Consider the following 14,791-nt stretch of genomic DNA (forward strand, 5'->3'; position numbering starts at 1 on the left):
CAGAAAATGGAAGACGGGAAGGCTAAAGGTTTTCGTGAGGATGAACACGGAACTTTATGGTTTGAGGATCACATCTATGTGCCCAATGATCCCGAACTCAGGAAGTTGATACTTCAGGAGGCCCATGATTCCCCGTACTCGATACACCCCGGTAATACCAAGATGTATCTGGATCTGAAAGAAAGTTTCTGGTGGAAAGGATTGAAGAAAGACATTGCCGAGTTCGTAGAAATATGCGATGTTTGTCAGCGAGTAAAAGCCGAGCATCAGAAGCCAACAGGTTTGCTCCAACCTCTGCTGATACCCAAATGGAAATGGGAAAAGCTTGGCATGGACTTCATCACAGGATTACCCAGGACCCGTTCTGGCTATGATTCTATTTGGGTTGTGGTCGATCGTTTGACCAAGGTAGCTCACTTCATTCCGGTGAAGACTACTTACACGAGTGCCAAGCTGGCCAATATATATATGACGAGGATCGTATGTCTGCACGGAGTATCGAAGAGCATTGTGTCTGATAGAGGGACTCACTTCACATCAAAATTTTGGCACCAACTGCATGAAACGTTGGGAACGAGATTGGAGTTCAGTACAGCTTTTCACCCGCAGACAGATGGACAGACCGAGAGAGTTAATCAGATTCTGGAGGACATGTTGAGAGCTTGCGCACTAGACAATGGGTCTAGTTGGGATGACAATTTACCGTATGCCAAGTTCTCATACAACAACAGGTACCAGACCAGTCTGAAGATGGCCCCTTTCGAAGCTCTATACGGAAGGAGGTGCAGAACACCGTTGATGTGGGATGGAGTTGGAGACCGACAACTTTTTGGTCCCGACCTTATCCGAGATTCTGAAGAGAAGGTCAAGCTAATTCGTGACCGACTCAAGATAGCTCAGTCCAGGCAGAAGAGTTATGCGGACAGCAAACGCAAGGAAGTAACGTATGAAGTGGGAGACCGAGCATATCTTCGGGTGTCTCCACTTCAAGGAATCAAGAGATTCGGTGTGAAAGGAAAATTAGCCCCTCGTTTCATTGGCCCCTACAAAATTCTTGAACGTAGAGGCGAAGTTGCATACAAACTGGAACTGCCGGAAGGATTTTCCGGAGTTCATGATGTCTTCCACGTTTCCCAGTTGAAGAAATGCCACGCTGAGATGGCCGATGTTCCGTTGAGAGATACAGTGCCCCTAGAGGCCATACAGCTTGACACTGATCTGACGTATGAGGAGAAACCCGTCAGGACTCTCGAGACTGCCAACCAAGTTACCCGCAGCAAGATCATCAAGTTCTGCAAGGTGTTGTGGAGCCACCACACCGAGGAAGAAGCCACCTAGGAACGAGAAGAGGATCTTCGTCGAGACCACCCGCACCTGTTTTCTAGCCAACCCGAATCTCGAGGGCGAGATTCATCTTAAGGTGGGTAGGTTTGTAAGATCCCAATTTTCCTAATTGGGAATGTCTTACATTGTAGCTAAGCATCTATGCATATTGAGTGAAATAAATTTTTGCACGTGAGTTTTCCTTCGTTTTTGTTTAGCATTACCATTCTCCCTCGCACGAGAAATGCCCGGAGAAAACTCTCTTGCACGCAAGAGAGAGAGCGGAGGAAAATGACACTCCAAAGTGCGGGAAAATTTCTGAAATATTTGAGCCAAGAAAACCCAAAGTTCTTTTGCAAAAATAAGTGCGAAAAGAAATAAAGAAAATTTGGGAATTTCTGAAAAAAACATTTTTTTTAAGTTTTTATTTTGCTTTGGAAAAATGTTATTCGGGTAGAGATTTTTTTCTGATTTTTTTGGTATATAATACCATATATAAATATTTTGATTTATTTCCCTTTTATTATCTTTGGTTTTCTGTTTCGGAAAAATGTTAGAAATTAGGAAGGTTCAGTTTTTTTTAACCGCCTCTGCCGGGCGCACTATAGGCTGGGCCGAGTCCCCACAGCCCCGGGATCCCGAATCCCTTTGATATAGGGCGACCGCCCCTTCCTTTCCCTCCTCTCCCTCACTTACCTGCGGGCCCCCTGGGCGATCCAACCTCCCCCGTCGGCCTTCCCTTTCCTCTCCTTCCTTCTTCTACAGCCGAGACCGACTCCTCCCTGGAAACCAGGGATTTCTTCCCCGAGTTCTACTCCCTCTCCTTCCTTAGCCCACCCCCTCCTAGCCTATAAATACCCAGCGCCCCGAGCCGACCCCGTTCCCACCCTTGCCGCCACCCCGCCCCAACCCCTTGCCGCCCGAGCCACCGCTGCCGGAGCCCAAGCTCCTGCCACCGTCTACCCCGCTGGAGCAGCCCCCCCGAGCCCCTCTCTCCCCCGAGCGCCTCCCCTCGAGGAGGAGGACTGCCCCGCCGCCGCCGCCCCATCCCCACCGCCCCGGAGCTCCCCCTCCCTCGTCGGCAGCCACCCCCTCGCCGGAGCTACTGTCCCAGCACGGTAGACATCTCTCCCCCTCTGTTCTTTTTCCTTTTCTTTTCTTAGTCGTTCGATCTTAGATATAGGGTCTAGATTAGATCCCTAGTTACCTCTTCGGTTTATCTTAGAAAACCAGTGATTTTTTTAGTTCACTTATATTTAGCCAGCAGTTTTTGCTAGCCTTCGGCTGTTTGCTCAAAGCCATGCATCAAACAGCACCCGCAGCCAACAGTAGCTTGCCAAGTGTACCCCATTGGTTAGCTAGCTAGTTTTATAGTTTTCTGCCTGTTTGCAAAAACAGAAACTTTCTGTTTTGTTTTAGCCACAACTTTTTATCCCGAAGTCCAATGACATTGATTCTTTTTCCAGTAGCTCACAAATTGCCTGTAGCTTTTAAAAACATATAATTTGTCTATGTTTGAAATTTTTAAATATAAGTTAGAGCAGATTTAGTTTAAACCTTGTTTTGCCTATTCCAGGAGTTTGAAAAATGATTTTGAGTTGATTCGTTTTGCTAATGCTTCCTAGTTATAAAATATTACTGTGGTAGAAGTTTCAGAATTTTTAAGGTATTTTTACTGGTGTTTTCAACAGAAACAAGTTTCTGCCATCCCGGCGCGCATTGAATTCTTTTGCTTAGGCTTTTGCAAATCAATACTTGTGATGTTATTTTTACTTGTGGCTTGATTGAAGTGCTTACGGTGTGCTTTGTGTTTGTATCGGTAGATCATCCGGAGTGCGAAGCGTGTTACTTAGAGGCGCTCGAGCAAGACAACTATCACCAAGGCAAGTCATTTTGATCATGTTATTTTACCTATGTTTCGATGCATGGTAGATCACCTTTCTTTTGCCCAATTGCATGCTGCCTAGGTACTTGGAAACTTTAGCTTAAGTTGTAGTATCATGTGGTAGGAACACAACAACCCCGACACTTGGCCCCGGGACGACTATCTCTTAATGCTATGCTTGAGTAGACGGGTTATCGGTTGAGTGTATACCATGAGTGATGCGAGATTGATATAATAACCAAGACCGTATTAAGACAAGATTTTCAAGACCTCGGACGCAATGCAACTCTGGGTGAAGGACGATTGATCGGCTCCCTGGAGAACCCAGTGGATGCCCGGGATGCTGGAGAGGCCATGTCATCCTACGGAAAGCTTCACCCAGGCTCGAAGAGACGGACGGAGACTTCAAGACTCAAGGCTTACCTGCACAGCCACAAGTCATTATGGGCTCTGGCTTGGTTGGACAACATGGCGACTCTGGACAGGCGGTGCTAGCAGATGTAGACGAACGGTAGGAATGGATGGGCACCGACAGGGATTCAGAGGGACCTGTTGAAAGACCATGTTTTGAGCATCCGGTCTTCAAACACCCTGAAGTGCGAGGACAAACCAGGAGGCGATCAAATCTTGTGGGGAACGTGTGCAAAACTCTGCAGAGTGCCCAACCTAATCGATTAGCCGTGTCCATGGTCATGGACAACTTGAGCCGAAGGCATTGAATTTCCCCTGAACTCTCGACACAACTTAATAATGATGTGGGTGTTAACAACTATTCGGGTACGAAAACTGGTTGGCGGAACCATCTCGTTAACAACAAACATTGTAGTAATATTTTTCTTTCAACCCCTTTTGTTGTAGGATAAAACTGTCTTTATGCAAAACTTAGCCCCACCGGCCAAATATGCATGTAGAGATAGTTGGTTATTATTTTACCCCTCTCTTTGATGACTTGCCGGCATATTCAATATGCTGACCTACACGGCTGCAACGTATCATGTTGCAGAGTACTTTTCCGACCAGGAGTGAGGCTACTATTCTACGCTCAGCGACATGCCCTTGGAGTCGGATGGACTCGTCTACCTGATGCTTCCGCTTAGTCTTCGTTAGATAATCTCATGGGTTGGCCTTCAGCCACTTTATTGTAATCCTTTATTGTAATAAAGTACTCTTTATGAGATTTCGATTAATAAAGCTGTGTGATTGAACTCTTGAATATATACATTATGTACTGTGTGTGTACCAGCATGATCTTGGGATGGTACAGAAACACAGAGGCTTGACTCGTCTCGAGTCGGGTCGCTACAGTACAGAGACAGACATACATAACCCAGCAAAGTAGGTGTCGGTCAACAGCGAGTGTAGACGACTCTTAGCAAGCTACAAGGACTCCATTACTCCGCATGACATTTCCTCACAGGGACAGACACATCCGCTAAGAAGGATACATGCCGGTCAACCAATGTGTCCGGAGTAGTAGCGAACTACCAAGGCTCGGTGGAATCACAAAGGGGCATTTCTCTGTATAGAGAGCTACTAAGGCATACGACTAGGTGTCGAATCCCATACATATCACAATGCATCACACATACGCATGACATACTAGATATGCATAGATACAACAATGGCATCACAATATAACCATACAACATCACGACATTTATTTAGAAGGCTCGGAAGAGTCTTGCATAATATGTTCATACAAGCGGGGGTCACACGACCCGACACTCAAAGTCATACAATCAAAGTCATACAAACCAACGGAAGCATAATAGATGTCTGAGTAGAGATAGATGAAAGGATAAGGCATAAAGCCTGACTATCTACAGATCCCTTCTGAAAGGGGCCAGATCGTAGCTGGGACACCAGCTACTCATCATCATCGATTTCTAGAAAGAACCCACCTGTTGGCTCGTGGGTATCCTCTGCAACAATTATTAGGCAAACATGAGTACAAAAGTACCCACCAAGACTTTAGAACATATCTATCTACTCATGCTCAGGTATCAATAAAGGGGGTTGTGGTGTTTCATGCAGTAAGCCAACTTTGACTCTTGGCTAGACAAAGCTACATTTTTAAATAGATTTGACAACTTTGTTTTCTCGCACACGAGTCCACTAACTCCACAACAATACGCCATCATGGAATCATTCCCGTCTTCCTACGGAGATGCCATCCATGACACTCACACTTATCTTGATACTTTTATGAGTAGCCATTAAAGTTATCTATGAACAACATATGTCTCCAAGTAGTCCGTATCCGCGGATGCGGCTATTCGAATAGATCATAACCCTGCAGGGGTGTACTTCTTCAAAGACGCTCTCGCCACTTATCGCCATGTGCACGTCATGCACCTCGGCAACCTTCAAGCGGAAACCCAGCGAGGGAGTCGGCCACGACCGTTAACCACGCTAATACCTAGCCCAGGTTTATCGCCTATTTGAGAGTAACCCGCACAGAAGTCCGGCTGAGGTTTCCGCCACGGCCCCAAACGATGTGCATAGGGTTTCCAGGCCGACCATCCGGGTGCCACTCAGTACACCGTGCCATAGCCTACCGCATCATAGCCCACCTCTAAGGTTAGCACTATGCATGGCCTCCAGCATGACTACAAACACCAGAAACTACTTGCAACTCCTGGACCGGGTGCTAGGCGATTAATAAGTCGAGAGGGTCAATTAAGTATCCCAATGTGTGGTAGTATCTAGTCTTGGATTACATACACGGAACTCAGTTCCTAAGGACGGTTCCAATGAAACAACCCGCCATGTACTCCTACATAGCCTTTCAACGGTACCTTTACCAAATCAGGTTCCACACTGAAACTTTATCACTAGAACACACTCATCCATTCCTGTTCATCACCCAGATGAAACAGACCTGACACAACTTCTAGGCATAGCAAGTATAGCAGGTATAATCACATCACATCTCAAACGTATACCAGGTATGCTAAGTTCCATGGTTTGGCTATTTACTGTGACAATGACAGGTCATGCAAAGGAATAGGATCAGCTACCGAAGTAAAGCATTTGAAATAGTTTCTCCTAATTTAATAAGTGGGAACAGGAGCAAGAACATGGGATGATATTGGGATGATCAAAAGGGTGCTTGCCTTGTTGCTCAGCAGAGGGGTAATATCCGTCAGTCGGATATTCAGTCGTATCCGGAGGGGCGGGGCCTATCGAATAACAATCACAATTAATAGCAATCATATGCAACAATCATCATGCATGAACATGGCATGAAATGAGGAGTGATATGATTCAATGTGGTTGGTAAAACCTTTGTTTGCATCTGGTTTCAAACCCAAATTCAAATATTATTTGAAATGACATATTTATTGTAATCATTTAATTGATTTGACATGATGTTGTTTCATAACTTTGTTTTTCATGCACGAAAGTAGCACCATTGTGTTCATTGAATTTTTCTGATCAATTTGCATATATTATTTGTCTCCTTTGGAGTTATAATCAAATTTCTATGAAATTCCAAAGTTTGCAATTGTTCTAGAATTATTTTAAACCCAGAATTGAATTTATTGCATCACCATGACATCAGCAGGTCAGCTGGCCGTTTGAAAGTCAAACCTAACCAGTGCGACCCACTGGTCAGTGACTCTGGCCAGAAGTTAGTTAAGTTTAAACTTAACTAGGTATTTAACAGGGCTGGACCCACATGTTAGTGTCTGATTAACTTTTAATATAATTTTTATTTTTAATTTTACAAATCTCAATTAGTCAGGGGGCTGGCCCCACTTGCCAGTGACTCAGGGGAGTCAACCCCACCTGCGATTGGGTCAAACCCACCGGCAATGAGGCTCCGACGACCACCAGAACGGCGGAGGTCGTCGGGAGTCTGATTCCTGGGACCAAACGAGCGGCGGAGGGGCTCAAACGATCGTCCACTCAACCATGAGAAAGATGGAGCAAGCCTCGGGGACTGAGATGTCCGGAATCGACGCCAGCGACGAGCTCAGCGGCTGCCGGAGCTCGGCCATCGTCGAGGTCATCAAAATCAAGGGCAAAACGCGTGGGGTTGGGCTCCGAGATCATCTACGCGACGAGCTGGAACTGTTGCAGGCCTTGGGTGGACCAACCAGTCACCGTAGGGTCACCGACGACGAGCTACAGCGTCGGTCCTCGTCGGGCTCCGTTGAAACTGGGCCTAGAGCTCAGGAAAGAGAGGGGAAGATGGGGGAAACATTCCGGAGCTCACTACAGTGTCGAGGGGAGGCTCAGGCTACTCGGGGAGGCACTGGATCCGACGAATCGATGGTGGCTTGCCGGCGGCCGAAGGTGGAAGACGACGGTGACGAGGGTGATGCAGGGCTCGGGGGCTCTTCTTCTTTGGCAGGGACGACCAACTGGATGAGGCAGAGCGAACGGCGCACTCGGAGGCGAGGGAGGACAGCCGGAGCGATGGCTAGCTCGAGCTCGAGCTCGCAGAAATGGCGGTCGAGAGAGAGAGAGAGAGAGAGAGAGAGAGAGAGAGAGAGGGCGAGTGAGGAGGGGGAGAGGATGGGAACGAGTCCGGGGAGGCTTATCCTCCCTCTCCAGCTCATCAGGGCGAGCCAGGCACGCACATAGGTGCGTGGGTGCACCGGGAGAAGCGGCGGCCAGCTCCTTCTCCGACTCGCGAAGGAGGAAGACCACACAAGGGGAGTGGGCTTGGGCCAGGTAAGCGAGGTATATTCTTTTCCCATTTATTTTCTGTCCCAGTTTCTGTTTTATCTTTTCTGACTTGGTTTTGTATTATTTTTGGCTCCAAACTATTTCTAAAATAGTTTGAAAAATGCTGGGGTGTTATTTGGAATATTTCCAAACACATATAAAGTTTCAACATTTTTGAGAGAATTTGAAATATTTGAAATCAAATATATAATTGATTTCAGTGGCTTTTATATTTAAAATAAAATGCGAAAAGCATTTTGAAAATATATTTCACCCTTGATATTTTGTTTTCAAGAATTATCAGAAAAGATGAACTTTTATGATGGCCATTTTGGGTTCATTGATTTGCCACCAAATTTGAATTGCTTTTGAAAATAGAGTTGCTTGGGCTTGCTTTAGTTTTCATTTCTTTGCTTTTGATTTGCTTTCATTTCTTGGATGCAATGAAAAAGACATGAGCATAATCTTGCTAAACTCTATTAGGGATTCAGGGATGTGACAACTCACCCCCACTCAAAAGAATCTCGTCCTGAGATTTGGAAGTTGTCGGCAATAGGGAGGGATACTCAAGTCGAAGATAATCCTCTCTTTCCCATGTTGCCTCTTTTTCAGAATGATTTGACCATTGAACTTTAAGGAACTTGAGGTTTCGACGTCGAGTGGTACGCTCAGCTTGATCAACAATACGAACAATATGAAAGGTTATCTTGGAGATCAAGCATTTCATGGTCCACTTCACGGATAGGATCCAAAAAGAAACGCCTGAGTTGCGAGACATGGAATACATCATGGACCTTGGAAAGATGCGGAGGAAGTTCCAATTGGTAGGCAACTTCTCCTCGTTTGGCAAGAATGCGAAAAAGACCAATGTAACGAGGAGCCAACTTTCCCTTGATACCGAAACGATGGGTACCCTTCAGAGGTGTAACCCGAAGGTAAGCTTTCTCGTCAACTGCAAAGGTCACAGCCTTATGATGACGATCATATTGGCTCTTTTGACGAGACTGGGCTGTTTTCAACTTTTCACGAATAATGCGAACTTGCTCTTATACTTCCTGGATCATATCCAGACCAAAGAGTTGCCTCTCTCCGGTTTCTGACCAATTACGAGGTGTTCGACATCTTCGTCCATAGAGAACTTCAAAAGGAGCATTTCCCAAGCTTGATTGATAACTATTGTTATAAGCAAATTCGGCGAATGGAAGGCACTTCTCCCAATTCATGCCGAACGATATAACACAAGCTCGGAGCATATCTTCTAGGATTTGATTCACTCTTTCTACTTGACCACTTGATTGAGGATGGAAAGCAGTGCTAAAAGATAGGTGAGTCCCCATGACATTCTGAAAACTTCCCCAGAAGCGAGAAGTAAAAATACTTCCACGGTCCGAGTTAATCTCCAGAGGAACACCATGAAGAGACACTATTTGAGAGATATATAACTCTGCTAGTTGGCTAGCTGTTATACTCTCACGAACTGGAAGAAAATGAGCTACTTTGGAAAGAGTGTCAATGACCACAAAGATAGCATTATTTCCTTTCTTGGTCTTGGGAAATCCAGTGATGAAATCCATACTGACTTTATCCCATTTCCATTCAGGAATAGCTAAAGGTTGATGTTCTGCCTTAACTCGACGACAAACGTCATTGTTAGCAACGAACTCAGCAATTTCTCTCTTCATCCTAGTCCACCAAAACCTCTGGCGTAGGTCCTGATACATCTTAGTACTACAAGGATTAATGGTGAGAGGAGAATCATGAGCCTCCTTGAGGATCAACTGCTGCAGACGTTTGCTCTTAGGAACCACTAGACGGTTCTGAAAGAACACGACACCTTGCTCATTGATAGAGAAATCCCTAGCGTTACCGCTAGCAATATTCTCCTTGATCTGGGATATACCCTTATCATATGTCTGCACAGCTATGATTTGATCCTCAAGAGTAGGTTTCGCCACCAGGTTAGAAAGGAATCCTTGAGGAACAATGTGAAGATTTAACTTACAAAATTCCTCAGAGGGATGTGGTTGACCTCGTTATAGCATCAGATTGTTACAATAAGACTTATGACTTAGTGCATCAGCCATAACATTGGCCTTCCCCAGGGTGTAAGTTATCCCTAAGTCATAATCTGTGATCAACTCAACCCACCGTGTTTGCCTGAGATTCAAATCCGTTCGGGTGAAGATATATTTTAGACTTTGGTGATCAGTGAATATTTTGCAACGATTACCAAGAAGGTAATGTCGCCAGGTTTTAAGTGCATGGACTACAGCTGCAAGCTCAAGATCATGTGTGGGATAATTATCCTCATGTGGACGCAACTGTCTAGATGCGTATGCAATCACATGATGATCCTGCATGAGAATGCAACCTAATCCTTGTCGCGAGGCGTCGCAATAGATAACAAAGTCCTTAGAAAAATTTGGTGGTAGCAACACAGGTGCGAAAGTCAGGCGTCTTTTCACTTCCTGAAAACTATGCTCACACTGTGGTGTCCACTCGAACTTTTTATCTTTCTCGAACTTTTTATCTTTCTTGGTGATAACAACCTTGGAGAAATTCTCGACAAAGCTACGAAAATAGCTCGCTAGACCAAGAAAACTCCTAACTTGCTTAATCGATTCAGGTTGAGTCCAATCAAGGACGGCTTGAACTCTCTCGGGATTGACAACAATACCCTTACCAGAGATTACATGCCCTAGATAGGTCACTTCTGGTAGCCAAAATTCACATTTTGAAAACTTGGCATAAAGGCGATGCTCTCGAAGTTTCATCAATTCCAGCCTTAGATGCTCGGCATGTTATTGTTCGTTCTTCGAGTAGATGAGAATATCATCGAGGTATACCACGACGAATTTATCCAAATACTCCATGAAGATTGAATTCATCAAACGAGAGAAGGTGGCTGGGGCATTGGTAAAATGATGACCCACAAGTATAGGGATGAATCGTAGTCCTTTCGATAAGTATGAGTGTCGAACCCAACGAGGAGCAGAAGGATCTGACAAGTGGTTTTCAGCAAGGAAAAATCTGCATGCACTGAAATTGTCGGTAACAAGTGATTGTGTGGTGAGATGATTCATAGCAAGCAACAAGTAACAAAAGTAGAAACGGTGTAGAAAAGTGGCCCAATCACTTTTGTAGCAAGGGACAAGCCTGGACGAAGTCTTATAGGAGGAAAAACGCTCCCGAGGACACACATGAATTTCTGTCATGCTAGTTTCATCATGTTCATATAATTCGCGTTCGTTACTTCCATAGTTTGATATGTGGGTGGACCGACGCTTGGGTACTGCCCTTACTTTGACAAGCATCCCACTTATGATTAACCCCTCTTGCAAGCATCCACAACTACGACAGAAGAATTAAGACAAAGTCTAACCATAGAATTAAACTAGTGGATCCAAATCAGCCCCTTACGAAGCAACGCATAATCTCGGGTTTAAGCTTCTATCACTCTAGCAACCCATCATCTACTTACTACTTCCCAATGCCTTCCTCTAGGCCCAAATAATGGTGAAGTCTTATGTAGTAGACGTTCACATAACACCACTAGAGGAAAAACAACATACAACATATCAAAATACGGAATGAATACCAAATTCACATGACTACTATTAGCATGACTTATCCCATGTCCTCGGGAACAAAAGTAACTACTCACAAAGCATAATAATATTCATGACCAGATAGGTAATGAGTAGCATCACGGATCTGAACATAAACTCTTCCACCAAATAATCCAACTAGCATCAACTACAAAGAGTAATCAACACTACAAGAAACCTTACAAGTACCAATCGGAGTCGCGAGACGGAGATTGGTTACAAGAGATGAACTAGGGTTTGGAGATGAGATGGTGCTGATGAAGATGTTGATGGTGACGAGTCCCCTTTGAGGAGAGGAGTGTTGGAGATGACGATGACGACGATTTCCCCCTCCGGGAGGGAAGTTTCCTCGGCAGGATCGTCCTGCCGGAGCTCTAGATTGGTTTTGCTCAAGTTCCGCCTCTTGGCGGCGGCGAAACCACGAAAAAGCTCCTCCCTGATTTTTTTTCCAGACGAAACCCTTCATATAGAAGAAGAGGGGGGAAAGTGGGCCAGCAGGCTGCCCACAAGCCCTTATGGTGCAGCCTGGGGGGCTGGCCGCGCCATGCAGGCTTGTTGCCAGCTGCACGCTCCACTTTCAGGAAAGAATTCCAGTTGCCGACATTCTCCCTCTTCATGTAAACCTTGCAAAATAAGAGAGAAAAGGCATAAGAATTGTACCGTGAAGTGAAATAACAGCCAAAGAAGCGATAAATATGAACATGAAAACATGACGCAAAATGGACGTATCAACTCCCCCAAGCTTAGACCTCGCTTGTCCTCAAGCGAAAGCCTAGCTCAATAAATATGTCCACATGTTTAGGGAGAGAGGTGTCGACAAAACAAGATACGAACATGCATGCATCATGATCATGATCAGAACATCAAAACCAACATATAATCTCTCATGCTAAGTGATAATTCCTTCACAAAGTAAAGCATGGATCAAGAACCTTACCGAGAAGTAACAACCGATAGCCTTTAGTCATTGAAGCAATTGCAATTTATCACAACATCAGACACAGTCAAATAAGAGCTTGTAAAGCAAATCCACATACTCAATCATTCTTTCGTTTTCTACAATTGCTACAACTCACGTGGTACTCATGAGATCAAAGTTTCAGCTGGACACAGAGAAAGATAGGGGCTTATAGTTTTGCCTCCCAACTGCTTACCTCAAGGGTAATGTCAACAATAATAATTCATGAATGCCTACCTCCAAGTTGACATATGAATATAGATATTTCCCAAGCATATGACGTTAGCCAAGATAATGGAGAAATAAGGAATTGGTGAAGATCACCATGACTCTTTCAAGGGCAAAAAGTAAAGGTACAAGATAGGCCCTTCGTAGAGGGAAGCAAACGTTGTCATGCGCTTTTGAGGTTTGGATGCGTGTCCTCTTAGTGCGGAGGAACGCCACTTTTATATTGCCTCCTGTGATAAAGAACTTTATTATGCAGTCTGTCACTTTTATGGCTTCCTCATCACAGGTTCGTATAAACCTTATTTCCCACACACTAATAGATCATACATATTAGAGAGCAATTTTTATTGCTTGCACCGATGACAACTTACTTGAGGGATCTTATTCAATCCATAGGTAGGTATGGTGGACTCACATGGCAAAACTGGGTTGATGGTTTTAGGGATGCACAAGTAGTATCTCTAATTAGTGCGGGAGGTTTGGTTAATCTGAGGTGGAAGCAATCGTCACATGCTAAGGGATCTCTAATCATATAACATTGTTCGGAACCAAGCAAACACAATTCATTATGTTGTCTTCCTTGTCCAACATCTACCTCTAAGCATGCAATAGTTTAGTGAGTGTTCACAATCATAGATGGTGTCATAGATGATATATTTATATGTGAACCTCTCCTTCTTTATCACTTCCTATTAATTGCAACAATGACCAAGGTCTACGTTTTCCTACCCACAACAAGTTTCAATCCTCATTCTTTTTATATGTGAAGCCATCACTTCCCATAAGATCATTACATGATCTTTCATGCTTTTGTTCTATTCTCACTCTTTTGATCATGGCAAGAGGCAAAGCCCTTCAACTAAGACACTCTTTATTATATAGCTCACGAGCTCGAATACATGAGGGGTGACACCAAGCAAAACTCAAGACTAAAACACTAAGATTTTCAATCTACTAGAGAAAGAGAAAACTGAAAATGAAAACTAAAACAAAGGTAAAGGCAAAAGATGTGATGGTGATACGATACCGGGGCAACTCCCCCAAGCTTGGCACAAGCCAAGGGGATTGCCCATACCAATGCTCAGTTGTCTTTCTTCGGTGGTGATGGTGGAGTTGTTGCAACATGAGTTTGATCCTTTGTCTTCCAAGGCATAGGTGCTCCATCATGGAAAGACGAACGAGTCTTCGGAATCCTCAAATCTGCAGCCAACCATATTGATTTAAATCTATACTCATACTCAGTTTTGGTTATGCAGGTCATAGATCTGGGCCTGGAGTTGATCGATCCTGTCATAGAGCCTGGAGAGATGCTTCCCAATGTCATTGGCATCAATCATGTGCTTGTTGGTGAACTCCGTGATCATCATGTGGTTGGCGTTGAGTCCACGCTCCACCATCCCTTGGCACTTGAATACTTGTTGCTCCATTGCTTCGAGCCTCGTCTCCACGCTTCCGGTCTTCTTAGGCCCCTCAACATCATGGATGTGCAACATCCCCTCACGCATCTCGATAGATTGAGGGTGTTATAGCACTCCCGTGAGGTAGGGATTGATGACCTTCTTGAAGATCTTGTCCTTCGGAGCTTTTGGGGAAGTCATAGTGATCTAGATCTGCAGCAGAAACAGGCTCAAAACAAAAAAAAGAAGAGATCTGCGTGACGCAGGGGTCAGACCAAACGGGAGTATATATAATGATTTTTTTCATACTAGAAGGAGTACCCCGCAAGAAAATGGAGTCCAGGAGGCGCACGAGGTGGCCATAAGCCCTCACGGCGCGGCCAGGGGGTGGGCCCGCGCCGTGCAGGCTTGTCGCCTCCTCGCGCACTTTCCGGACTACTTCCAATTTTTGTATTTTTTTGAATATTCCAAAAGGGAGAGAATTTCCTACTAGAAAAGTTTTGGACTCTGTTTTCTTACTGAATCACATACCTCTTCTTTTTCGGAGTCTGAAACAGGTTGATAAACGTCCCTTAGGTATTCTTCTGGAGTTATGGTATTGATGATATTGCTTTCAACATTTATGGGAGTACCTGAGATATAATGCTTGATTCTCTGCCCATTTACAACTCTCGGACAATTACCTTCCGTGTTGTTGATCTTGATAGCACCGGAA

This window comes from Hordeum vulgare, chromosome 5H (genome assembly GCF_904849725.1).
Source record: "Hordeum vulgare subsp. vulgare chromosome 5H, MorexV3_pseudomolecules_assembly, whole genome shotgun sequence".
In the NCBI taxonomy this organism is placed as follows: domain Eukaryota; kingdom Viridiplantae; phylum Streptophyta; class Magnoliopsida; order Poales; family Poaceae; genus Hordeum; species Hordeum vulgare.